The sequence below is a fragment of the Pseudopipra pipra genome, chromosome 3, assembly GCF_036250125.1.
Source record: "Pseudopipra pipra isolate bDixPip1 chromosome 3, bDixPip1.hap1, whole genome shotgun sequence".
NCBI lineage: Eukaryota > Metazoa > Chordata > Aves > Passeriformes > Pipridae > Pseudopipra > Pseudopipra pipra.
The window spans coordinates 2,773,162-2,798,763 of record NC_087551.1 but is presented as its reverse complement, the minus strand read 5'-3'; the positions used below and the strand labels follow the sequence as shown (position 1 = coordinate 2,798,763).

Genomic DNA, 25,602 nt, shown 5'->3' with positions numbered 1-25,602 from the left:
TATGGTTCCATCAGAGTGTCAAGGAATAATTTTCATTCTCCAATTCCAACAATTGTGCATATTGAAAAATAAATACATGGTAGTTTAGCTGTTTGTTGTGTGCAGCAGAGCCTTGTGTGCTGGTTCTGCCCCACACTGCTCTGCCTTCTTTCTCTCAGTGAATATTAGAAGTGTCGTTTTGGGTAGATGTGTTATTAAATCACAGACACAGTCATTGCTGAGAGCTTCCTGAGCTGCACATAAACCATCTTTGGCTTGGGCTTTTTTGTCTTGTTTTCTTTTCTGTAAGCATTGAAAGATGGTGAGAGAGCTGAAGGCCAGTTCTCAAACACCTATTTTCATCAAGTATACACTTACTTGTGGAGAGGGGTTGTCTGATGGTGTCCCTCTCACCTGACTGACCACTACCTGGGCACAGGAGAAATTCAGACACCCTTCAGTGTCCTCGTGCAGCTCCCAGGGAAAAGCATGTCTTTAAAAGCTGAATATGCCACCTTGGTGTCTGTGAGACATTGATACACAAAGGAACAACCATCTCAGAGTCATACAGGTTTTATTGTGGTCACCAGCCACTGCCTGAACACACAGAATCATTCCCAAAAGAGACACTGGGAGCTCCAGTAAAAGCTGGGACAAAGACTGTCTTATCTGATGCCCAGCAGAAAAAAAAAAAAGGTTAATAAGAATATTTCACTCCTGACAAGCAGAAGTGTATTTCAGACTAACTGAGGAAGACTCCAGAGGAATTTCTTCTTCAGAAGATGAGAGAAAAAGGTTTTACAAGGTTGAGGCATCCTCAGCTTGGTTTCAATGTCCATTCACTGTTCTGGGTTAGATCAGGCTGCTTTTTTTATTTTGTTTTTTGTTTGTTTGTTTGTTCCAGAGTTGTAGTTCTTGTACACAAAAGACTGCTGCAAAATGGGCCAGGAAAACTGGAGTTTAGTCCTAAAAGCAAAAGATACAGAAAAGATAATTTAGAAAGAATACAGTGATCCTGTGTTTGAAGACATGTTGGTAGCTCTGTATGTCCCTGCCCACATTTTTTTGCTGTGCCCTCTTTATGTCTTTATGCCAGCTTTTGTGCAGGCTGGCACTCACTTTGTAGTTCTCAGCTCAGGGCTCATCATTTCCTAAAGTCTTAAATCAGCCCTGAAAAACACAGATTTATTTTTTTTTTTAACGCTGTCTCTATACAAATAACTAAATGCCATCCTTTCTCTGATGTGCAAAGTTGTAAAATATTTGTTTAGTATTTAATCACATAGAAATATGTGAAATTACACTAGAAATACACCTCACCCTGGTGTTTAAGGGCAGAGGCTTGTGAGATTGTGACAAGTCAATCTGATATTATAAAATTGCAAAATATCTGTGCCGAGAAAAATACAAATACTAACAGACCTTCTTTTATTGCTTATATTCTCTTCACTTTTTCTCGCTGAATCACCAGATCAGGCTTGCCTCATCACAACAGAGTTGAGCCAGCCCTAAGCCCAGCTCACCCCTCACTCCTCTTCTGCCCTAAATTCCAGCTCTAAAGAGCAGCTCTTCTATGCTGGGGTGATCTGAACCCCACATCTGCTTAAAGGGTATCCTGGGTACTCAACTCCATGATAAAAAATAATATCCTCCTGCTTCATATTCCCCATTTTCCACTCAGTGCCCCTCCATTCCCTATATTGTAAATACTTGCTGTGGGGAAAGAAACATATTTTATTTTGTTATGTTAGAAGGGGGGAATGAAGGCAAACAGGGCTTTTTCTGTTGTTTTATTGTTGTTATTATTATTATTGAGGGAGGATTTGTTTGGTTTTTTTTTCAGTACAGGCAAGTTCTGACCCATAACTGTGCTCTTAGGTACTCCTGAAAATAAAAAGTATGTTTGCATCAGGTGCGCCTAAAAACCAAAAAGAAATTATATATCATAGAGGTTTTCTGATCCTGTTCAGTGCACAAATGCCAATCAGAAGCAAATATGGGGCTGTATCTTGCAATCCATTTTGATATTTACAACAGAACATGGCATATCATTTAATTTAAATTTGCAGCATGCTCAGTGTAATTAATGCTGTGCAGTGCCTAGAAAATCGTGATTTCTTAATGTGATACAATGCCTGCATGCTGAGAGCATTTTTTTTTTAAACTACTGTATCATTTTGGAGCATTAATGGGGAGGCACTGCCATTAAACAGGAAAAAGAGCCATGCTCACTTGCTCTTTATGAAACTTCCATGCAGCTCCCCAAAATATGATGCAAAGTACAGGTTTGTTTTAAAAGAGAGGGGAGAGTCAGAGATTTAATTTTCCCTTGACACAGCATGATGCCTGAATAGCCAGATAGCTATTCCTAAATTATGTGCATTTCATTCCTAGGAGCTGTGAGCATTTTGAATGGGCTGTTGTTAAATACAGTACACAAGCATAAATACTCCAGGGAACAGCAAGCTGAAATTTTGGCATGAGCAGAAATCTGATGTAGTATCTGAGCACGTAATAATAATGCATATTGATTTGTCAGGAGTGCTAAAAGAGGGGGGGTTGGTATTCTGGGATGAGAACTGGTAAACTTGGGAACATCCTGTGTGATTAGAATAAGCTGTGGTATTTGTGTGCTGCGGTTCTGGCAAGGTTCACCTTTAGACCTGGAGAGTGGTTGGGGTCTCAGTTTTGGGACTGAACCCAAGAAGCTGAATGCATGATAAAGACATTTATATATTATCCATAAGTGAAGCACAGGGAATTTGCGTCTTCACCTAGAAAATTGGGCAATGAAAAGGTAATGTGTTTGGCAAGAAGGGTTGGGACCAAAAGCCCTTCAAGGTCAGGAGCTTAACTGCCTTGACTACAATGAGCTTGAGTGTGAGTTTACCTGCTTTGTGATTGAACTGTGCAAAAAGAATAGGAAAGAAAAAAACCCAAACCAACACTCCTATTAATTCGCAAGGAAACAGTTTCTGCCAGATGTGCTCTAAAAGCTCTCTTTATAGACCTGTTGATAGCAGAGCAAATTCTTCAGGTCCTCTAAATAAATCTGCTCCTAAATATAATGCTTCAACTTCTATATTCTCATCTGACACCTGACAATTCAACCTTAAGAGTAATTGGTCCTGTCTTTGAACCTCTGCAAATGCTGCATGAGGAGAGTGGACAATTTATTGATTTAGATTGATTTTTGTAAGAAGCATCTGAGACGGACGCGGTGTCCAGTGTCAGACGCTGTGTATATCATACTCCTTGGGCACATCCACGGGCAACCAGGAGGGTTCAGGAGTGTGTGGAGGTGCTCAGTGAGCACCTGCAAACCATGCTGTGTGGGACCTCTCTGAGTGATCACCTTGGAGAGAGACACCAGTTAATTGGCCAAGTTTGAATTTCAGAAGGGTGATGACACAGCTCTTCTGTTGGGAAGCCATCCCAAGCCATGCGGTATCTCCACAGGCAGGAACCAAAGGGTTATTCTAGTGCAGGTTGCCCAGTGTGTTGATCTCCTCATACTGTAGCTGTTGGGAATCATTGCTTGGATATTTCCACACCTGTAACTGTATTTTCCAGTGCTGTGGTTATTCGAGAACATTACAGGACAGGGCAGTGGATTTGTCGGGAGTGAAAGGATTTGTGAACTGCCTGTTTAGTTTGTGACAAAAAAAAAATGTCATTGATATTAATAGCTCTGAGCCCCAGAAAAGACCTAAAAAAACCCAGGGAAACAGCAGAACAAAAGAAGACAGAAACAAGATGGCACGAGGGTCTCATCACCAGGGATGGTGATTAAGACGTGAGGCGAAGGGCTGCCCCGCTTGTGTGCAAGTTTGGCTGGGGAAATCACCCTCCTCCCGCTGCCTCGCCTCCCTCATCCATAATGAGGGAAGGACTAACTTTGCAGCACACTTTGCATTGGCACTGCATGCTAACTTCATTACTGTTTGCAACAGCCTGTGCAATCCTCAGAGGAAAGGAATAATAACAAAGAAAAAAAAATGATAATTACCAAGCGCATAGTTTTCATCTGTAATCTTCATTTCAGGATTCACTCTTCCCGATGTCAATATTTTATAATGGAAGAATGAGATATGCTAAGTTTCCGTTTGATGGAAGTAAATTCAGATTTAATATTGCCAAGGAGCTGAATTTTTAATACAGCAGAGCAGAATGCAGCCATTCCAGCCCCTGTTTGCGGCTCCTGCCGCTCCTTTGTACCGGCTCAGCGATGTTCCCATGACCAGGAGGAAAAATGGGAAGAAGCTGCTCGGAATTTCCAGTGGGGTGACAGTACTTTGTCATTTAGCTCTGTCACGATAATTGGGAGTGTCACACAATGAAGCAACATGACACACCCCTGGTAAATGAAGAGTTTTCAAAGTGATGTACAACCCCTGTCAACTGCCAAAGCTTTTGTTTGTTCATGGAGCGAGGCAGCATTTCCAGAAGGAAAACCGCACTGGAGAGGCACACTTGGAAAGTTTGCTGTAAATTGATTTCCTCTGTGTTTTTATAAAATGGGATAGATCCTATGAACAGTAGGAGAATACCCTCTTTTATCACACACTCCAACCTGCTGAGGACTTTCCACAAACTCTTTAGGAATTTACCTCTTTTTGTTAAATTGGGTTGGATCTCATTAATAAAAGAATGGTATAATGGAAAAGAGTTTCTAAAATTATACTGTAACCTAGAATTGCAGGATTCAGCTTTCTCTGCCTGAAGAAAAAAATTCTGAAGCATTAAACTTACTTTATCAAGCATTGCACCTGACATGCTCTCATAAATTTTACATACATTTTAACTTATTTTAATATTATGCAGGCTTGGTTTAAAATATTCCCATGAAGTAACTAAAATGAAGCTGCTCAGCCATAAATTAGAGCTAAAAAAATACTTGTTCCCCCCCGCCCCATCAATATTTCTTTACTTAAAATCATGTGTTGTATGTAAGTTAAATTTTCCCTTGCTGAGATACTTTGTATATCTTAATAGGAACTACCACAGGCCCAGTGAGCTGTATTTCTGTAGGGTTAAATGTACTTTCTTTGCTTTTTTTAGAGGTGTCTTGCCTAAAAGCAGATATCAGTAACCCTTTGCATGCCAAAGTGCAGCAGGGCCCACAGCTAAACATGTGGTCACATATATATATACACACACATACATATTTATTTTATATATTTTTAAACATCTATTTTTATGCTTATATATGCACACATATATGTATATTTATAAAATGCATATATAAAATATATAAAATTATTATATATATTTATAACTATATTTTCTACATTTATAGATAGGTATTTATATCTATACATATACACACATATATAGATATGTATATATATGTGTGTGTATATATATATATATATATATATATATATATATACATATCTATATATGTATATATACACACATGTATATCATAGAATCATAGAATGGCCTGGGTTGGAAGGGACCTTAAAGCCCATCCAGTTCCACCCCCTGCCATGGGCAGGGACACCTTCCACTATCCCAGGTTGTTGAAAGCCCTGTCCAACCTGGCCTTGGACACTTCCAGGGATGGGGCAGCCACAGCTTCTCATCCTGTGCCAGTTCCTCACTATCTTCACAGTAAAGATTTTTTTCCTCATATCTAATCTAACCCTACTCTCTCTGAGTTTGAAGCCATTCCCCCTTGTCCTGTCCCTCCAGGTCCTTGCAAATAGTCTCTCTCCATGTCTCTTGTGGGCTCCCTTCAGTTACTGGGAGGCCACACTCAGGTCACCCTAAAGCCTTCTCTTTTCCAGGCTGAACAATCCCAGTTGTCTCAGCCTGTCCTTGTAGGAGAGGTGCTCCACCCTTCTTGTCATCATGGTGGCCTTCTCATGTATATTATTTAAAAATATATATACATATTTTTCCAGGAGCAGCCCTGCTGGTCGGATGGGCAGATGATGGCACCGACAGAGGCTTCCCAGTGTGACACCCCAAGGCTGCCCCTGCCTTGGGCCAATGTCCTCATCCCGCAGGTACGACATCACCCACAACTCATCACAAAGCTCCGTTTGTGTCCCGAGCCCTGAACCTATTTCAAAGCCCAAGCTAAATTACACAAACACTTGCCTATAGACATAACAGGACTGTTATGAAATACTGTCAGCTTGTTGCCATTTAGCCCGAGCACACCCTGCATGTGTCTGTCAGGCCATACTTGGGCAGCTCTGCCGCGTGCGACGTGTCCCAGACACTGGGGTGATTATGTCTGAATGCTCCTTATCTGATGGGGCAGCCGACAGTGCTGCACATCTGTGCTCCGAGGCTCTGCTGCGGCGCTGCCACGCCACTATTTATTTTGCTTCTGCAAGTTAGTTTTCCTTGAGAAGCAGCAGGGGCCTTCTTCAATGAACTGAAAAATGTGTATTGTATGAAGGTCTGCACAGGGTTTGTACCGTAGTTCAATGGGCAAACGCGAACCCAGGGGATGACATTTCATTTAAACATTTGGTTTACATCTTTACATGCCAAAAATATTAATATCCTGACTTCAACAAACTGAATTCAGCACTTTTTTCCCCCCCTCCCCTTAAATGAAGTAATTATAGCCAAAACACTCTGTGGGTATTTATTCTTCCTTCTCAGAGGTGGAGTTTCGCACACGAACATTTGGTTTCAGGGCTGGAATTGTCAGTAGCTGCTCACTTGACACTTTCCTGTTCGTTTGCATTGGAAACCACCAGTAGTTTCTTTTCTCGTGTTTATTGTATTACTCTCAGCCCTTTGATCGGGACATCTTGGATAGCAGCAAAGTCTAGCTTAGTGCCTGTTTGCTAGTTAGGAAAAAAAAGGTGAAGAATATGGTTTCTGTCAAAGGATCTACAAAGACAGTTAATGTAATTGAGAAGCAGAAGGGCATTTATGGAAGTGCATCTGAATGTCCTCTTCACATGTAATTGCATCAGGAATTCTACATTAACATGCAAGTGCTGTCCAAAGGGGAAAAAAAAAAGAAAAAAGCTTATTTTTAGGTAGAAGCCCTCAGTGGGCAGTAAATTACCCATAATATCCCCCAAACTAGCAATTAGCCCTGTTTGCTGACTACCTGAATTGTTTCACAGTAGTTCAGCACAGTCTTACCAGTTATCACCATACTTATAATCAGAGATTCCGTGTATGATTCCCGCAGCTCCACATACTGCCTGCCTAAGGTCAGCAGGAATAACAAATACATTTTATTTGCTTCTTTTGGCCCTTTAAAGCTGTTTTCTCAGGCTACAATATGTGAGGAAAGCTGATGCTGCTGTGCTGCTTAACTGGCAAGAATTTGAAAAGAGGAAGCAATTCGCAAGTGTAGGTGTACTTTGGTATTAGTTAGTATTTATTTGTTTGTGTTATTCTGTATTTATTCCCTTATTAGCAGACAGTCCTGCCTGGGGACTGAGCTTTCTACCAATTTCTGAGGTTTGCTCTTCAGAAGTTCTAACACTGGAAGACATTTTTCAACACGAGCCTGTAACTGAGGAGTGGAAAACAGGAAAATATGGAATCAAAACCTTATGGAATTTTTTCTCTTAAGGTGGTGGAGCAGTTTTCATATCTCCAAATATCCATGCTTTGCCAAAATAGTAATTCAGCTCAGAAAACGGTAGCTATATTGCCTGTTTCAGCAGTAGAAACAATCATGGGCCTCCACATGCACACAAATACAAGCACACACATCCTAACAGCAGCACTGGGCTTAAAGAAAGACAGCTAAGTAAAAATGAGACTAATGAGGCATTTGAAAAAGAATATAGAAATGTTTGGACCCTGAGCATTAAAGGTGTTTTTTTAAGTGCTGCACACGCCTTTCTGAGTAATGCTTTAATTGACATATTATTTCTCAGGCAAAATCCCACTGAATTAACTTAGTGCCACCATTTAAACCCTATTTTCAATGCTGGTTCTGTGTCACATTACACTGACATGGACCTGTATTCCTGTCTCTGATCTGATGGACTAGATCTGGGTAATGAAGGAGATGGAACAGGAATTCATGTTCAAGAGGAAAAACTAAAGACTGGCTCTCCTTTGCAAAGGCATGCTGAGAAGCAGAGAAAACAAATGCCAATGGCACAGAGCATTACTTCCCTCTCTGTTGGGTTTTAAGCCAGGACAAGGAGGTAAGAGTCATATGACCAACTTTGCAATCCCAAGAATCTCCCAAAATGCCCCAAACCTTTGCTATTCCAGCAGTAGATTCTCAGGCAGGGAGTCCATGACTCCCAGTTAATGGCTTAGTGAGGCAGTGACCAGTTTGGCACTCAAGGGGAAAAGGGAGGACTTGGTGGTGACAGTGCCAGCAGATTCGTTTTTCAAAAGAACTTGTTTTCCAGAAAAAAAAAATAAAGACCTTTGGGTTGAATGCTGTTTCCATCCTTACTAATCAGGCCTTGACTAAGAAAAGTCCAAATAAACTGATCATAAATTAAGTCATCCCCATTGTGAGCATGAACACACATACCTGGCCAAGGCAGGCAAAATCAGATTGATGAAACAACAAAGTTCACCTTGTTTTCTGAGCTGAAAGCTCACGCTGTTTCTTGGCAGAACAGGCATGTCAGGCCTGTAATAACCACTTGCTACCTTGCTTCAATCAGCATTGAAACCAGCACAATATTAACATCTTGGGGAAAATCCATCTGGAAACTGCTTTCTGGGGGAAAAAAATGAAAGGGAGATGACTGAATACCACACCCCCTGATTATTTATTTGTTGATTTCACAGTAACTTTAAGGAACTGAAAATTTCTCTCCCCATCACCTGAAAATTCGTATTTCAAACATTTTCTGTCCATTCAGCTGAATTCCTGTTCAGAAAGAAGTGGCAAAGAACAGCCGTTCTTCACCTGAAGGAAAACCACTTGTCTGGCAGAGGCAGAGGTCTGTATTTGCTGTTTGGTTTTACTTTGGAGGAGTTTCTGTGGGCACATCTTCCCATGCCCAGTACAGCGGGGTGGCATCACTGGGACAAAGCCAAGCTGGCAGAGCCAGGCAGAGCATCCCCAAGCTGGGATTCAGAGCAACCCCACTGACTTAGATGTGGGCATCTGTTGCATTGACACCTCAGGGGGTTGAGGTTGGAACACAAGAGCTGAACTTTAAAAATACTTCCAAAAATGTTACTTTTTGCTGACAAGATAATACTCAAATTGACTTTTCCTTTTGCCTCCTGATGGCCTGGTATGAATATACACTTGGCATTATTCTGCATCACTTCTTCTTTCTGTTGGATCCAACTGACATGATGATAGTTTCAGGATGCAGAGGATACTTATGTTTGGCATTAAAAAAAATACATTATGTAAATCCTGTTGTTGGAAAATTAATACAAAGTCAACTGGGTAAGTGAGCCAAAGAAAGCCTTTCCTTTATATTTTTCTGTGATTTTTTTTCCTCTTTTTCCTGAAGCATTGCTGAAGTTTGAAGACAGTAGTGAAGATGCACAGCACACATGGTCTAAAATGCATCTACCCGATGTGAATGTACCCTGTACTGCTGGTGCAGCTTGGAAGCTCACTGGGCATGTTTTGGAGACTTTTAGCATCTCCAATATATTTCTGGAAAGGAAGCAAACAATCCAGGGCCTAGACACTGGACTTTTAAATTAACAAAATATGTATTGCTTACTCTGAAAAACACTTTGCCAAAAAAACTGGGCTAAGGAGATGTCATTTGGCACTGGATTAATTTTAGATGAAGTTTTAGGACCAGCCTAGGCTGTAGGTTTGTATTCAGTGGTGTTTAAAAGTAATGCCCTGGCCAGTAACTGCTGGGATCAGGCTCTGCCAAATTTCTGTCACCTTGGGCTTCATTAGCATTTGAAAACAGACCTCTCTTGGCTTTGTGTCTCACTGAAAAACAAACCACCGGGGCTGGTCTGCAGCCCTCTCGTTTGGCCAGGGGTGTAGAGCTGCCTCATGCACTCAACTTTAATTTTAAAGTTCATTTTTTCACTGCAGCTCTTCAAAAGTTACCAGCGTGAGGGTTCCTGTTTACAATGGTGAAGAGTAACTCACATAAAACTCCTGAAGGACCCACAAGCATTGGCTGACTAACTATTTAGCAGAATGAGTAAATATTTTGTAATTAAGTCCTTAATTAAAATTGTGGTTTTGATAAGAATAAAATCCTGCACTGCCATATGAAATATTTCCTGTGCACTTAAGGGGACCGTGGGTTGCAATCACTATCTCCAGTCATTCTAAAAGTGAGTGAACCAGACCACTTAAAATATTTGCAGAAAGAAATTCTGAATGAATAACACAGACAACTAAAATGTCATTTTTCTTAAATGAAGAAACTTCCCTAAGTCATATCCATCAATCAGGGAAAAGAAACAGCCCCACATAACCAGTCTGTGTGCACAGCACAAACACCATGTTTTACCTTTGAATTTGCTACAGAGGCAGGGAAAATTATCCTCCCTCCACAAATTATTTTGGGAATAACCAACATCTAATAGAAAAAAAAAATTAAAAATCATAGTCTGTTCACAGACAATGTGAAAGGGTTGTGATATTTATGAAGGTACTAATTTGTAAAGAAATTATTCCTTGGTTTGGTTGGCAAAAGTCTTTGAACACAAATTCTATTAAGGGCAATAAGAGTCCAGGGTAGATAGAAAAGAGCAAGGCAGTCAAACTTTTGGGAAGACAATCAGGGGAGTCCAGACCATGCTGGGATCTAGTCAGCACTGGTGAAAAGAGCACTGCAAATGTTTATTTACTTTTTGTACTTACTGGCTTCTTAAATTAAAGAACTGATATCATTTAAAAGCCCTGACTGTGTTGTGCTTTCCCCTTCCTTCCAGGAAGAATGAGCATCAGGTAACGGGATACAAGTGGAAAACTCTCTGTGATGCCCATGGATATCAGAACAAACCCCCTCTTTCAATGCCAAGGTTATGGGTAAGGTTTTACAACAGCATCATTTCATAAGGCTAAAGTACCTTTAATTTTTTTCAAGCCACACAATGATTAATACATGTAATTTTGAAATTTCTGAATCACACATCAGTGAAAATCCATGCTAATCCATGTTAAACTCCAAGTTCAGTGGAGTAACACTAGGAGTAAAATGGCTTCAGCTGGGATCAGAGACAGAGTGCATTTCAATTGAGGCTCCATGAAGGATTTTTAGACTCATCCCAGTTTTATATACCCAAAGCAGCTTGCTTCCTTGGCTTGCATGAGGAGGATTTCATCTCCTTTGGAATTCTGGGGTAAACTGTCCTTGTACAAAATTTGTTCAGGGTCAAGTTTTAGGCAGTATTTTGTGCTGCAATAACCACACCATGACAGACAACCTTTTCATCAGATAAGAAAAAAAATCCTCTTCTTCAGGTCAGTACAAGAAAGGAACATGACAGAGCTATAAATACAGAGCCCAGAGCTGCAAAATCTCCTGCATTAAATGCGGTCATTGGCCACATTTAAATTTTTTCCCAAAACATTTCAGGTGTTACGGCAGAGAAGCAAATGTACACATGGGGGAATATCTGCAATGAAAGCAGCTTCATTGTTAAATGAGCCTCATAATTTCTGTGCATATTTTTTCAGACAATTATTTAAGATATATATATAACTGATTAGAGGGAACTGAGTTGGGTAAATCAGGTACATGTTCAACCTGAGATTCAGAGGTGGGAGAAGCTGGGAACTGAGGGAAAAGGCTGCCTGACCACATTTCCATTTGCCTGGTATGGGCCAAGGAGACTCAGTGGGGCTAAAGGAAGATTTTCAGATGACAATTGGAACATTTACATGTAGATTATGCAACTGATTTCCAGAGGTGTGCAAATACACTACAGTGCCCAGTAAAGTCAGAGAGAGGTGAAGGGAGGAAGAAAAAAAGATAAAAAAACCCCACTTGATGGTCTCAGGAGTGTAAGACAAAGTTGAATCACAAGTAGTGATATTTTAAATCTTGTCTCCAAGAGTGCCTTGGACAAGCCTTGCTGTGAGGGTGGTGAGGTCTATTGTGATGGTTGGGTGCAAAAACTGTAAATGGCTGTCAGAAAGTGCCATCTGCGTTGGTTAAAAAAATAACCTGTACCCACACTCAGAAATTATAAGGATTTGCCAAAGGTTACCATTGGCCAGAAAGAGTTTTGAGACTCTCTCTTTAAAGCTGTGCTTAAAGCCAGAGATTTGTTTGTGTGAATGTAAGTGGCAAGTCTCTGAAGACTCATCCAGCACTGGCTTAAATGAAGCCATGCCCAGGTCAGTGCAGGCAGAAGGATGGTCCAGATAAGGTAAGAAAGGAATGGATGTGAAATAGGAGGGGAGGTACCAGTGATTCATTGCTAATCTGAAGAGTTTGCTTACTCACCTTGCCAAAAACCCAACACCAAGGGGCACAAGATTTTGAAAAAAAAAATAAATTAAAAGATACTCTTCTCCTAATGAAAATGAACTCATTAAAATTAACTCATTGGTTATTTTTTTCAACTCAAGAAACAAAATTACTTAAAAACTTTTACTTTTTTTTCTGAGCATCACTTTGGAGTTGTACTTTTTGAGGGGTTGGAACTAGATGATCTTCAAGGTCTCCTTCCAACCCAAGCTATTCTATGATTCTGTGAAAGACAAGTTCTCAGTTTGGCAGTTTCCCAAGCCCTTCATCTGGGGGGGTTCTCTAGGGCTTTCCTCAGGCATCCTGTGCTAAATGAGCTTCCAGGTTTCAGTGAAAAAATGGCACCACTACAATTTTAAGATGACAGCACTATGGCAAACCAGTTGTCATCTGCTTGAGTTACCAGCCCAAGAGGTAGATTTAGAGTATTATGAAAATATATGCATTTTGAAGTGCTGTGAATTATACCAAATAATCCTGAATATCTCTTTTGCTATATTAATGAATCAAAGCAGAGCTTTCCACATTATCTGCAATCACCATGGAGAAAATGGGTTTCAGTGTACATAGTTTCTGTATAAATAGTGCATCTCCAGCACATTCTGTAAGTAAGTAGTGTCTGATTGCATAATAATAACAATAATAAAGAGAGAGTTGTCCAGCGTGCACATGGGCCAATTAAAGGATCAAGTGCACGAGGCTGCAGCATTCCTGGCAGGGGAGCCAGGGTGCCTGGCTTACCAGTGCCCTCCCCTCCATGCCTGAGCCTCCCACCAGCCCTCTGGCTGCAAACCATGGAGCCTAGAGACCTTTTTCCCTGAATCCTTGCATGGAAGCAGGTCATGGGGACAGCACAGCATCCAGAGTTTTAGAGGCTCCTGGCAGAAACCATGGGAAACGTGCCTGCAGCACAAAGGCACAGCTTACTAGTTTGGGTGAAGCTTCAGCACTTGAGCAATTCCCAGTGTGCCTCACAGCTTTGTTGGGCAGGATTTTCTCTGGCTGGAGGGACCAGACCCAAGCTCCCCTGCGTGCCATAGGTATACTTGAGAATTCATGGAAAGCTGGAGGAATGTACTTTATGGGGTGGCTGGATCATATGTTTATGGCCTGAAATAGGAGATCCCAACCCAAACCACTTTGTTGGTTTCTAATGGTGAGAAGCAGAATATGAACATCACATAAATTCATGCTGGGGAGTGGATATGGAAAGAGAATGTGGGCAAAACCTGGGACAACCCACGGCCTCGGTAGCTGCCTTGCCATTAATTATGGCTACTGGGCTAATAAACACCTTCACATTTAATGCACTGCACATCCAGCCTGTGGAAACTCCCTTACAGAGATGACCCAGAAGAATTAGACAAATTAAACCCCAGGATGGTGGAATTAAGCATTGCTAACAACATTGGCATAAAAGTAGTAGAGGACCGAGTGCTCTGGATTCCTGCAGACAATCATTTACCACCCAAAAGGAACTTCTGACAGTTGACAAGATTCATAAAATACTTTTTGTACCCTCTGCACAGGAGAAGTGGGTGGTCACAACTATTCTGGTGGGGGTGGAAGGGCTCTTCCCTGTGAGTGCTGGAGTGGGCCAGGTGGCTGGAAACACAACACCTGGGCTGTGATTTCCCGGGCACATCCCAGCCCAGACACACACATACTAACGCACTGCTCCGCGGCCCTTTCCAGAGGATAATTGCATGCACTGCCCCGAGCCTAACGGGCCACTTCAGGGAGTGAGTCTGCTCCTCAAGAAACAGCCACTTACTCCCCTCTCAGCTCTGCAGAAGGGCAAATGTCCCTGGTTCAGGCCTTGGAAATAATGAGGTAAAATGGACTTGGCACCGTTAAAACCTCCCCAAAGACAGGCCGGGATATTTGAATATCTGATTGGGAAAAACCTATGGGCAAACACAGCCTGCCTGGACAGGACCCCTCCTCCCACAGAGCCATGGAAAAGGCTCCCAGGTCACAGAAGGAGAGCTGGGAATTAAACATCAAGTAGCCTGCAGGGATGCTAGAAAAAAAACATGAGCCAAAGTGCAGCTGAAGACACTGAAAAGGGGGTTCTGCAGGCAGTTTGCAGCACTGCAGTTGGAGACCACGGTTTTCCTTGTTCTCCCAACAAAACCAGGCCAACAGTAGGACAACCAGGCCCACCATGCTGGCTTTCCCAAACGGTGGAGCATCTGGGCACTGCTGGGAAAACAGGCAGCTCTTTATTTTGGAATCCTAAATATAGAACCAGTGCCCAACTTCAGATAATCTGAATTTTATCGTCTCTACAAAGACCTTCCAAAACACAAATGATCACTGTGAAACCAGGGGTTGCTTTTTATGTTTTAGCCTAACTTACTGAATCCAGACTCAAAAGTTTCTCAGTACCCTTGCCATTAATTAAAAATAAAAAAATATATCTTGTGACCCTTTTCTAAGGAAAAACAGAGCGGATGTAGCTCTGCTGCCCTGGACACACTTACATTTAACTTGGTTCACTCCCAAAGCCACGATCCAACCAGATACTCAAACACCTGTATAACTTAAATACACTTTAAAGTACTGCTCTGAACTTTGGTAAAAGTAGGGAAAATAAATTGTTAAAACACCACTTTATTTCTTTCAAATCTGATTTTTTTGAGAATCTTGACTGCAATGCATCACGTAAAGTATTTCCTTCCTCTTGCAGAATATTTTAATATTAAGCCAGATATTTTTATATTTCCACAAATTAAATGCACCATGGCTGAAGGTTTGACAGAAGCTCTAATTTGCACATAAAAAGGTAGAATGATTTCAGTTTTGACAGCACAAGCTTTTGATTTGTTAATAAAGGCAATTCTTTCTCAATTGTGAACATACTCCCCAAATAAGACAATGTAGTTTGTAGCAAATAAAAAAACCCAACATCTTCCTGGCATGGAGACTAAACTTTTGATCCAAAGTTATTACAGAAATTCAGATTTTATAAAAATAAAAGAATGAAACTTTTGCATTCAAGATTTAGTAGCAACAGAGCAGGAATCAGAGGAAGAGCTGTTCCTGCCACATTCTCTGTACCTGTTGTTAGTAACCTACCTTCAACATATTTGGATAAAGTTCACTGTGAGAAAGTACCTGTGAAAGTTGAAGTAGTTTTGGAGGCTGGGGGTGAGAAAGCCATGTGGAAATAGCTTTGGTAAAAATTAACACAGATTTTCCTGCGATGTTCTAATCAAACTGCAATCTAAGAACACCAGGATTTCAGACTCTCGTGATGAAACTCAAGTTTATAAACCAAGATATAACCAAGGCCAAAGCCAAGGCCAATTTACAAGAGGCCAAGCCTTCAGAGTGACCCTCGGAGCCCATGTCAGAGCTTTCCTTTTCCCCTTAGAGACCACAGAGGAGGAGAGAGCACAGAGCTCCAAAACACTCTGGGCAGAGCCAGCTTAAGCATGGAAAAAAAAATAAAATTTGGATTTCTGATCTCAGATCAAATTATTCTAAACTTTTCCCTGTGTGACAGCCAAAAGCTTCAGCATGGAAGCAAAGCTCAAAGTACCCAGGATCCATTTCAGGATATAAAAGGGTAATGAAGGACTCACCCATGGTCCTGCCAAGGCTTTTACGGTCTCGGCACATACTTTGCCCTGGCATCAAAAGTTGATTAAAGCTTCTCAACGAGGTGAGCAACGTGTCCAAACAGCCTGAGGCACAAACCAGCCTGTGGTGTTACTAAAAGCCCCCACTTTTGAGAGCTGACACTACCCCAGACTGCAACCCAGGGCTGCTGGGTACCACTTGTGTGGGCACAGGCAAAGCAATGAGCACACGCCGTGAACATGCCTGAGGTGAGATCCAGCACCTCCCACGTGTTACTGGAAAACCCTTCCTGGACATCTGCAGCCATGGCACAGAGCTGGGGACTGTCACAGTCACTGGGGACAGTGGTTACTTACTGGTGATTGGCAGCAGCACATCCTGCTCTAATGCAAACTGAGCCCATGACACAGCCTGCGAGCAACCTTTCACTGACACCAGACACACTGCTCTACTGGCTCACAGTCCTTCCATTTAATGCAAAAACTCTTGATTTTTGTAAACTTCTAAGCTTTTGCTGGAGGAAGTAAAGCAGTTCATTATTGAAAGGCATTTTTGTTTTCCAAACAGTGTCCCCTCCTGCTTTTCTTTGCTTGCATCTCACCACAGTTGCCTCCTAATCCAGTGTTGGTGAAACAAGGCTGAAGGTATTTTGGTCATGTTTTCACACTTGTGATGTACAGTTGCCTTGTCTCCTTCCACTTTCCTTCTGACTACACTCTGCTTCACAAATGCAGCCATCTGGCACAACATCTCAGTTTTTTCTTTCGACACCTGAGTAATCAGAGCCCTTTTTTTCTCTCTTTTTTGTTTTTATTTTTAAATAAAGCAAGTGTTTCCAGTGCCAGTGCCCAGGGTTTGCCCAGGCAAACCACATCCCATTAATGAAAAGCAGCAGAAGTGAGAGATCACTGGTATTAATGCTAGCAAACATTTAAGGTGAGATGAGATGGGGGGAAAAAGGACCCAGCATTTTCAAAGAGACTATCACAAGTCATCTCCAGCACTTTGTTGCCTTCACATCGGTTTACAGCCTCGGGAATGGTTATTTTAAAACTTAACCTCCTTCAGGTTTGTGCAGTAGTGGCACCCTGGCACAAAACCTGTGGGGCACCAGGGATGGCACGTGTGTCACAAACCAGAGCAAATCCAGCTTGGAGTGGTAGGAGGGCATTTAAAGAGCACTGAGCACTCATGAGGTATTTCCATATATTGTCAGTGTGAAATATATTTACAAAAACATTGGTGGCGAAGTTGTGGCCCCAAAAATATTACCACACATTGCTGTATGGCCAAAATTGCATTCCAAGAGATTTTTTTTCCCAGCCTTGTCTCAAAGGACATCTCTCAGACTTACTCTTTCTTGCTAACACTCACCTTTCCCATGCCAGAAATAAATTTGACAATGCTGACTTGATATCCATCTGGCTGCCATCCCCTCCACACATCTGATCCTACCCCTGAACTCTGTCCCTCTTGAAATAAAAGATGGGCACCACCCCACAGACCAACTGACCTGGAAACCCCGCACAGAAATACACAGGCAATGGAGCAGCTGTGCCAAAGGACACTCACAAATCACACCCTCTGGGCACTGGGACAACTGGCAGAGAGACAGAACACAAGGGCTGCCTCTCCACCTCCCTCAGGCTCCCTCGCCCGACACCACTGCGGTCTGTGCTGAGGCACCTCTGCACCACCTAAACCTGCTGCTCCTCTCACAGGCCTCTCGCTGCAACCCTTCCAAGCAGGAGGAGTTGGGGCACTCAGGAGCCAGGAGAACCATCTCCCACCAGCTCAACAGAGCCTGAGCAGTGGCAGAGGAGTAGAAGGATGGGGGATGAGGGGCAGAGTTCCTGTATGCACCCACCTGGTCAGTCCCTTGGAGCAGTGCAGCACGGTCGGGCAGGAGGCAACCACAGCAGCACCTGAAATACAGACACAAGGCCTCAGGCACGAGAGCTGGTGCCCATCATCCAAACTGTCCCAAAACACAGGGACCAGCAGTGTGATTTTTGCTGTCAATATCAGTGTGGAAAGTGCCATCAATAATGTGCCACTACAGTTCAGTAATGACTCTACAGACTGAACCTGCACTGGAGTCCCTGCTTTTTCTTCCCACTTGTTTTAAACAGAATTTTCCAACAAGTGCGCTGGGCATCTGTGCCACATCAGCTCAGGGACTGTCTGCTTTGGTGGGTTAGAAAGGATTTTTTGATGCTATGAGCTTCCTCCCTCTGTGAGTGGTCAGCAGGGGCCACAGCATCCTTTTTGGGTGGATTTACAACTCACGGAGATGCCAAAGGGGAGGGAAGACATTTGACATAAAAAGTTCAGTCTATACCCCTTCAGAACCTGAATGCGAACTCAACCAGACTAGGACAATCTGGACTTGGGTTTGTGAGAAATACCTGGTTTTCAAGACACAGCCACCTGGAAGATTCCCTTCTTCTCTTCAACCTGAAAAGAGAGATGGAGCAGTTAATGGGGGAAGAGAAAGGCTGTGAGAATGACAAGCTCTGTGAAAAGTTTCTTTGCAAATAACAGTTTAACACTAAGAAGTTAGGTTAAAATGGTTTCAAAGCCTAAAATTAGTTACGTTTTAAACTAACAGCATATGCTTTTATTGTCTCTGATCTAAAATATAATCCCAGGAGGCTGTGAAAAGCATGCAAATTATGGAAAGCTAATTTGCTCCAACAGCGACACCTCCCATGTAGTTGGGAGGTCTATTAGACCTAGTGTACTCTCCATTATTTGCATATTAATAGCACCTGCTGAAATACTTTGGGATTTACTTTTCCTGCCAGCAGAGGGACAAAACAAACAAAAAATTGATATAAAATTCCTTTCCTACAGATTTGATGAACAATAAACTATTTAGACCGTGTGAAGAATGCCAAATTACTGAGAGGCAATGGGGTGGGACTGTGACACCATCTGGGATTTTCAGAGAAACTGGACTGCAAGTCTGCTTAAAAAAAATAAAAAATATCCCAAACCAAAAAACAAACAACAAAAAAGGCCTCTCTGGAAAGTGCTGGGTAATTTGAAATCGCTCACTTGGCTCAAGTCTGAAGAATGGAAAAGTTGAACTAAAGAAATCCAGACACTGCAGCAAGTAAAAAAAAAAAAAAAAGAAAAAGACAAAAAAAATCCTACACATCCACAAGCCCCGAAAGCAGAACCCCCCAAAGTGGACCTTGATTAAAAATCTACAAACCCCCAGGCTTTGATATTAGCCAGGCCTGCAAGGCCTAGTCTCCTGCACATAAAACAAAAAATAAATTAAAACCAGCTACAGCCTGAGATTTACTTAACAAGCCAACTTCCAGTCTCTGCTCATGACCACTGCTTCCCCTTCTGGCCCCCGAGCTATAAAAAAAGCCCCTTGTATATTCCTATAGCTCATCTTCCTCAGGGTGAGGGTGAGAGCAGCTTCCTTTCCACAGTAGCACATGGAAAAAGCTCCCTTTGCAGCGCCAGGCTGAGCCAGAGCCACAGGCTGGATGTGTAACGTGTGCCTCTCTCTGCAGAGCGGAGTCAGGAAGCTGACCAGGGAGACAGGGACATTCCCCAGCACCTCTTTTTCCAAACAGGCAGTTGGTATTCCTAAAGAAGCGCCAGCCATGCGCTCATATTCCCTGCAAGAGTTACGAGGGGCCTGTATTTCTCCATATTCCCTCTGCTTTAATTCCCATTATGCACCCTCTTTTACATAGGCACAGAAAGGCCCACCAGAGTTAACTTACTGCTGGTGTGCCAAATTTCTGTAGCATTTTAACTACCTTCATATTCCCAAATGAAGGAGGCAATTGACTTTAAGTTAAAATGATTAAATTGTTCTGTACATATTCAAAAAGTAGTGAAAGGGAGTTTAATGCAGGACAACAAAGCACAAAACGTGCGGCAGCAGAGCTGACTCCGTCCCTTGGCTCTGTGTGACCCGTGTGAGGGAAGTGGGGAGAAGAAGGGATGTTACTGAAAAATATATTATTATTGGCCTCTTCTCTCTTCAGTACAAACAGAGCCCAACATGTCTTTCAGCTCTGCACAGCCAAGTGAGACCTATGAAAAACGTGCTCAGTGTCAATGGTAATTACCGGAGGAGGCAATCAAACATTACAGCAACGGGGACCCCTGAAATGCTGCACACAGACAACTCCCACCATGGCTGTCAACAAATGCTCATTCTCATTAATGTGTGTGTAACTCCGAAATGCTGCAGCACTGGTAGCTATTAGTATTAGCTGGTAGCTAATTAGTAGTAAGTAGTAGAACTATGTTGCAGGATGGCAAGTGGATGCAAACCGGAGGGACTCGGCTCTGAGCTTGTGATCACTGCTGGTGATAATTTTCAGCACATTTTTCCAGAGTCAAGAACCTCTAAATAGCTGGAAGGGAAAGGGGTGACCGGAACAGTTGCTGGGAGGCCTCAGTGGGTCAGGGCACTGAGAAGCAGAGCTCCCTCCTTGTGTTTAAGGTACCAGCTCGAAACTGTTAAGAACTGAGCATTGTTGTCATTCAGATGCCCTGTAAAATGGGTTTGTACTCCATTTCTAGAAGAGGAGGGCAGGATCTGCCTCCTTTAACTTTCCTATGTACCTGTTGTGGGCTGGTCATGGATCCTGTGCTTCAAGGATGGCAGGAGCAGGCACGGAGCCTCAGAAGGGGAACCTGGGATACAGCAGGGCCTGGAGACATGGCTGTTACTGCTGCCATGTCCATGGCTAAAAACATCCTGTGCTGCCTCACAGCACTGCCCCAGTCTCTCTGTAAAGTGTTCTTCCAGTCACAGAGAGCCCTGTATTTGTAATGACAGCAATAAAAATAATAACAGTAATAATAATAAAAAAGCCACCCTAGAAAGCAAAACCCTATTATAATATTACCTATTATAACAAATTGGATGTTCCTTACCTGAAATTTCATGAGCAATTAGCAAACAGAATTATCCACAAACCTGTGTATGCCCTGTTATCCTTGCAGTGGTTTCAGCAGCCACATTCCCAGCCTGCAGTTTGCTATCCAGCAGCTTCCAAACCACAGCTTTTTCTTCTTTCTTTTTTTTTGCATCATGAAGTTCATGGCAGACAATGTTTTACCACCTGCACACTGGGGGAGAAAAAAAAGCAAGGGGGAGAGGATCAATATATACAGTATGTTTATATTCAGCAAGAGCATGTTGCAGAGTGGGGAGCTGTGATGTGTGTGTTGGCATTGTGTGGGAAAGGATCCTTAGTGGCACTGCAGCTGGAAAAATTAGTGGAAGATCAGGGAACTGTCCTCAGTGAAAAACTTTCATCTGGCAAGTTACAGTTCTGTCGTAGGAAATGATACCTTAGACTGCAGCTAATTTGTGAATCCCAGAAAAGGCAGATCACTGATTCTTCATCAGGACTGCAGAACTTGATCTATAAAAATTTGGGCCTCAGCAGGAGGTTGTGTCTGTGTGATTTGCATTTCAATTCTTAGTGCACCACAACCTTCCTGCAGCACTATCACAATGGAAGTTTTTGGTCTCAGTGTGCTCAAAATACATATCAAAAACCAAAAAGTCCTGGTACAATGGCAGCCAGTTGTTAATGGGAAGGGAAGTGGCATTTATGTTTGAATTGTTTCACGAAACACCATTACATCAGAGTCTTTCATCATTTTGTGGGGGATCGAGTCCCCTGACACCATCTTCAGGGACCTCACGTGGTGCTCTCACTATCATTCCACTTGCACAAACACCCCAGCCCTTTCAATTTTTATCTGCCCAGAACCCAGAATATGTTACAGTATTTAGTTTTTGTTCTATGTGAAGAATTCACAACAAATAAAAGCCATTTCCCTGAAAAAACAAGGCTGTGAGTGACGGTTAAGGGAATTTCAGGCAGACCCCCTTTGCAGGAGGGGCAGCAGCTCTGCCGTCCCTCCCGCTGACTGATGGCACAGCTCCAACTCATCCTACATGGAGCAGCCACCAGCACTGGCAATGATGCTCACTTGTTTCCCTAAAAAACTGTCTGGGTCAAGCTCTGAACCCTGTGTATGTGCTGGAGATGAATTATTCATAGGAACAGGAGGGTTTCCCTTCACTGCCGCTGAATCAGGGAGAGGGGTTTGCAGAGAGAGGTAAAAAAATCCACTCCTGACTCCTTTAGCCAAGGAAATGTTCCACGTCAAACCCTCACAGCCTCTTAACCCAGTGTCAACAGAGACAGGTCTTCATGCCCTTCCTGTGTGCTTGGGAAGCCAACTGAGCCAAGCTCTCTGAGAGGAATTCAGTGTGCAGAGCTGTCCATGGGCCAAGGAAGAGGGTTATTAATGTTCTGGCACAGCCCTGCTCCCTCTCCTTGCTGCTCATGGAGCCAGTTTTTGTCCTGAAGAGCTACACATGACCACAAATTCAAATTTACATTTATTTTCGCCATTCGATCCCTGTTTTCCTATGTGTAGAATATTACTACCACTTACTCAGATATGGCTAAACTCAACGACCCTTTCCAGGGACACATTCTCTAGCTGATTAAATTTCCAGGCTCCAAACCTCAAAGCCCAAGTAAAGGGTGCAGGAGTGTGTCTGCCACATCAACATCCCAAGTGTGTTTCCAAGTTTCTTTCTGCTTTTGCTGTTGACAGGAGTTTTTAGTGACTTGAGCAGGTAGAGGCTGAATGCAGGGCATTTTTTTCTACCCCTTTCAATCCCTCTCTCATTAGAGTGTTGCCATGTTGGGGCCCAGTGATTTGTTTCCCTGCACAGTGCTGCGAGCTGGCATTTGCAAGACTGCAGCACTTTGACTGTGAACTTTCGTACCAGCTGCTCCCCTGTGACAAATGGAAATCAAAGCTCCACACTGAAGGTTGTGGCTCTTCTTGGAACACACTGAGTGAAGTGAGTTGTTCCATAAAGGAAAGGCCAAGCTTTGGGGAACTCCCTCCTGCATCCCAGTGCCTCTATTCAGAGCCATTTATGGGGAGTGATTCTGCAATAAGACACTGACCCTCTGGGATTTCTGGCCTGGGACAATCACTTACTTTTCAAAATGTTTGCTGTCACTCCACTGAGTGTCTGAGAGCCCAACAGGAATATTTCAGGCTGAAAAAGAAGTCTGGTCCTGAACTTCGTGCTAAAAATAAATAAACAAAAAAACCTTCACACAAATGCAGGAGAAATAATTTTTTCTTTTCTTTAAGGACACTTGTTAAGAGCACAGAAAGGAGTCAGAAGTACAGCTTTTACTGACTGCTCTGCAGCTCAACATCTCTGGCATTCAAAACATACAACTTCTGTGTTTGTACTACATTTCCCTAACAGCTTACATCGAGGCCAAACACACAGCGTTCTGCAAAGGTCCTCTAAAATAAGCTTATTTAAAAGAGCAAGGTCAATGCCCAACACATGTCAGATTCTGTGAGCAGAAATCAAAGAGTTCGGAGCAAATGGAATATGTCAGAACTCGGTGGATTTCCATGCCAGGCTCTTTTACCAAGTTCACTTTGCTGCTGCCAAAACCAGTAACAATCTCATCATATGGACTTCAGCTTTGGAAAAGTGTCTGAAAAAAACCCCAGTCTCTGTACATGGGCCACTTAGCTCAATAAATAAAACTAAGGCATAAATGTATTTATCTGGACATGCTATTTATTGTCCCTGTAACTGTATTTTTCCTTTAATGGGACACACGCTGATTCCATGCTTCAGCCCTAGGCTCTATTAAAATCAAATTAAAAGCATTAGTAATGTAGTTAATTCCATTTATAACATGGCCATCAAGAGAAAAGAGAATATTAAAATAGGAAAAAAAATATAAATGGGATTTAAATTTTTTTTAAAAAACATAGTTCCATTTTGATCTCTGCATTTTTTTTTTAATAAAAAAGGGAAAACTTTTTCCTCTGTTCAGATAAAGTAACTCTGCCCTGGTCTTTTAAACCATATCTTGCAGACTGATATTTGTGATTTCAATTAAAATATGCTATTGTCACTTTAGCCTCCCTCTTTGGTATTTTAAATTGATCCTAATGGCTTTGCCTTAAGTGATTTGCGTCCCATAGTGAATCCCTGTCACTTACAGCACCTCCCACTACTGCCCTCCCGAATAATCACTCCCAGATAATCGCTCCTTCCCCCTTCTCCCAGCGTTATTCCCACTTCCCCCCGACTCCACATGCTGGCACTGGCTGCGAAGTATTTGCTCTTTACCATCTTTAACATATGGCTTGTTGCTCTGGCACACAACAGTCAAGGATTTAAAAGAAGGATAAAAGCTGCATGAAAAAGCCAAACTGGTAGCTCTGGAGTTAGGCTTGTGTGTCTCTGGCCTGTTTTCCAGAGGGTGAGGAGGAAGGGAATTGGGTTGGGATTACCACGCCTCCAGCACTGTACTCACAGTGGAGATCCTGGCAGGTGCTCACACGGCCCAGGTCCACTTGCTGCTTCCTAACAGAGCTCTGTGAGATGGACACCATCAGAGGAGAACCTGTTTAGGAAAGCAAAATTCCCATTGGGGACTTCCCATCATCAGTAGAGCCCCTCAGGTTTTGGCTGGGAGCTGCCCCTGCCCTGTCCCCCCACATCCCAACCCTTGCACACCCTGGTGTGCACAGGGAACCATGAGCCTTCTCCTCCTCACAGGAGGGTCCTTTCTCCTTTGCCTTTCATGGATCTCATTATTAATTGAAGAATCATTTAGTTTGCATAATTGTCCTCTGCCATACATAATTCCAACCTTTCCCTTTAAACTGGCTTATTCAGCTAAATACAGTCTTCTGTTTTTGTGGCTCCAGCTATCAAAGCTTCTAGATGGACAGTCAGGGTGATGGGGAGAAAAAACCAAACTAATAATATTAGGAAGCATCTTTTTATGTACATTTATGAGATCTACCAGCAGGTGACTCCATTCTAAAATATCTGTTTTTTCATAGAATAAAATGCTTTCTTTCCTACAGCCTGATAATCATCATAATGCCCCACTCTGAAAAAAACCAGTGTTAAATAAATAGCACTTTCACTTAAGCTATGAACTATTTCTTTCTGAATAACACATGAAATTGAATTAGAGAGATTCGGTGATTTCCAGAGCAGCCTGATCTGTTCCTGTCTAATCAGACCTGATTAATTCAAATCAAACTGCAAACCTCAGTTTTATTTTGCTTTAAAAACTTGAGATCAACAACAAGTCAGCAGTATGTAGATATCACAGAAGCAGTTAACACAGAAAGCCTGCAGACACTGACTCTCATAGAGTCAAATGGATGTGATTAAACATTTGGCATCATTTATTAATATTTTATATATTCAAATATATACAGAGCAGATAGGACCAGTCAGAGGGATGCTCTTCACCAGGGACAATTATATTTATGCCTAAGAACAGGAGATCCAGCTTAGGTGTCAAAGGGTGTTTCTTCAAAACAGAAAAGTTATTAACAAATCATAGGGTTATGTGGGAGGGTTTGTAACACAGAACTGCACTAAACCATGCAATGATCTACACACACAGTCAAAGTGTTCGTGTGTACTGAGCACAGCAGAATAAATTAAGTAAGATAAAACAAAACAAAACAACCTCACAAATGCAAGACTGCAAATGCAGAACAGGCAGCCGTGCAAGGGGTATTTCAGAGACGTACTGAGCCATTATTCCTGTGGAACGTGGGCTCAGAGAGGCTC

The 25,602-nt window shown here is 42.4% G+C and overlaps 2 long non-coding RNA genes across 17 annotated transcripts in view; one reads left to right on the top strand and one right to left on the bottom strand.

Annotated features, from left to right (window-relative positions):
• Positions 1–25,602, top strand: part of LOC135412331 (uncharacterized) — a 274,161-nt gene that overhangs the window by 238,391 nt on the left and 10,168 nt on the right. For both annotated transcript variants that reach the window (XR_010429581.1, XR_010429582.1), the window contains 2 exons: positions 5,889–10,073; positions 10,813–10,909. This is a non-coding gene — a long non-coding RNA (uncharacterized LOC135412331). The remainder of the gene's footprint in view (positions 1–5,888; positions 10,074–10,812; positions 10,910–25,602) is intronic.
• Positions 537–25,602, bottom strand: part of LOC135412330 (uncharacterized) — a 475,906-nt gene continuing 450,840 nt past the window's right edge. For 10 of the 15 annotated variants that reach the window (XR_010429568.1, XR_010429566.1, XR_010429577.1 and 7 more), the window contains 5 exons: positions 24,320–24,409; positions 22,965–23,056; positions 20,905–21,056; positions 18,353–18,401; positions 537–17,869 (listed from right to left, as the gene is read on the bottom strand). This is a non-coding gene — a long non-coding RNA (uncharacterized LOC135412330). Of the gene's footprint in view, positions 17,870–18,352; positions 18,402–20,546; positions 20,746–20,904; positions 21,057–22,964; positions 23,057–24,319; positions 24,410–25,602 lie in introns of all 15 variants that reach the window. The other 5 variants (XR_010429573.1, XR_010429570.1, XR_010429572.1 and 2 more) reach the window with 5 other exon arrangements.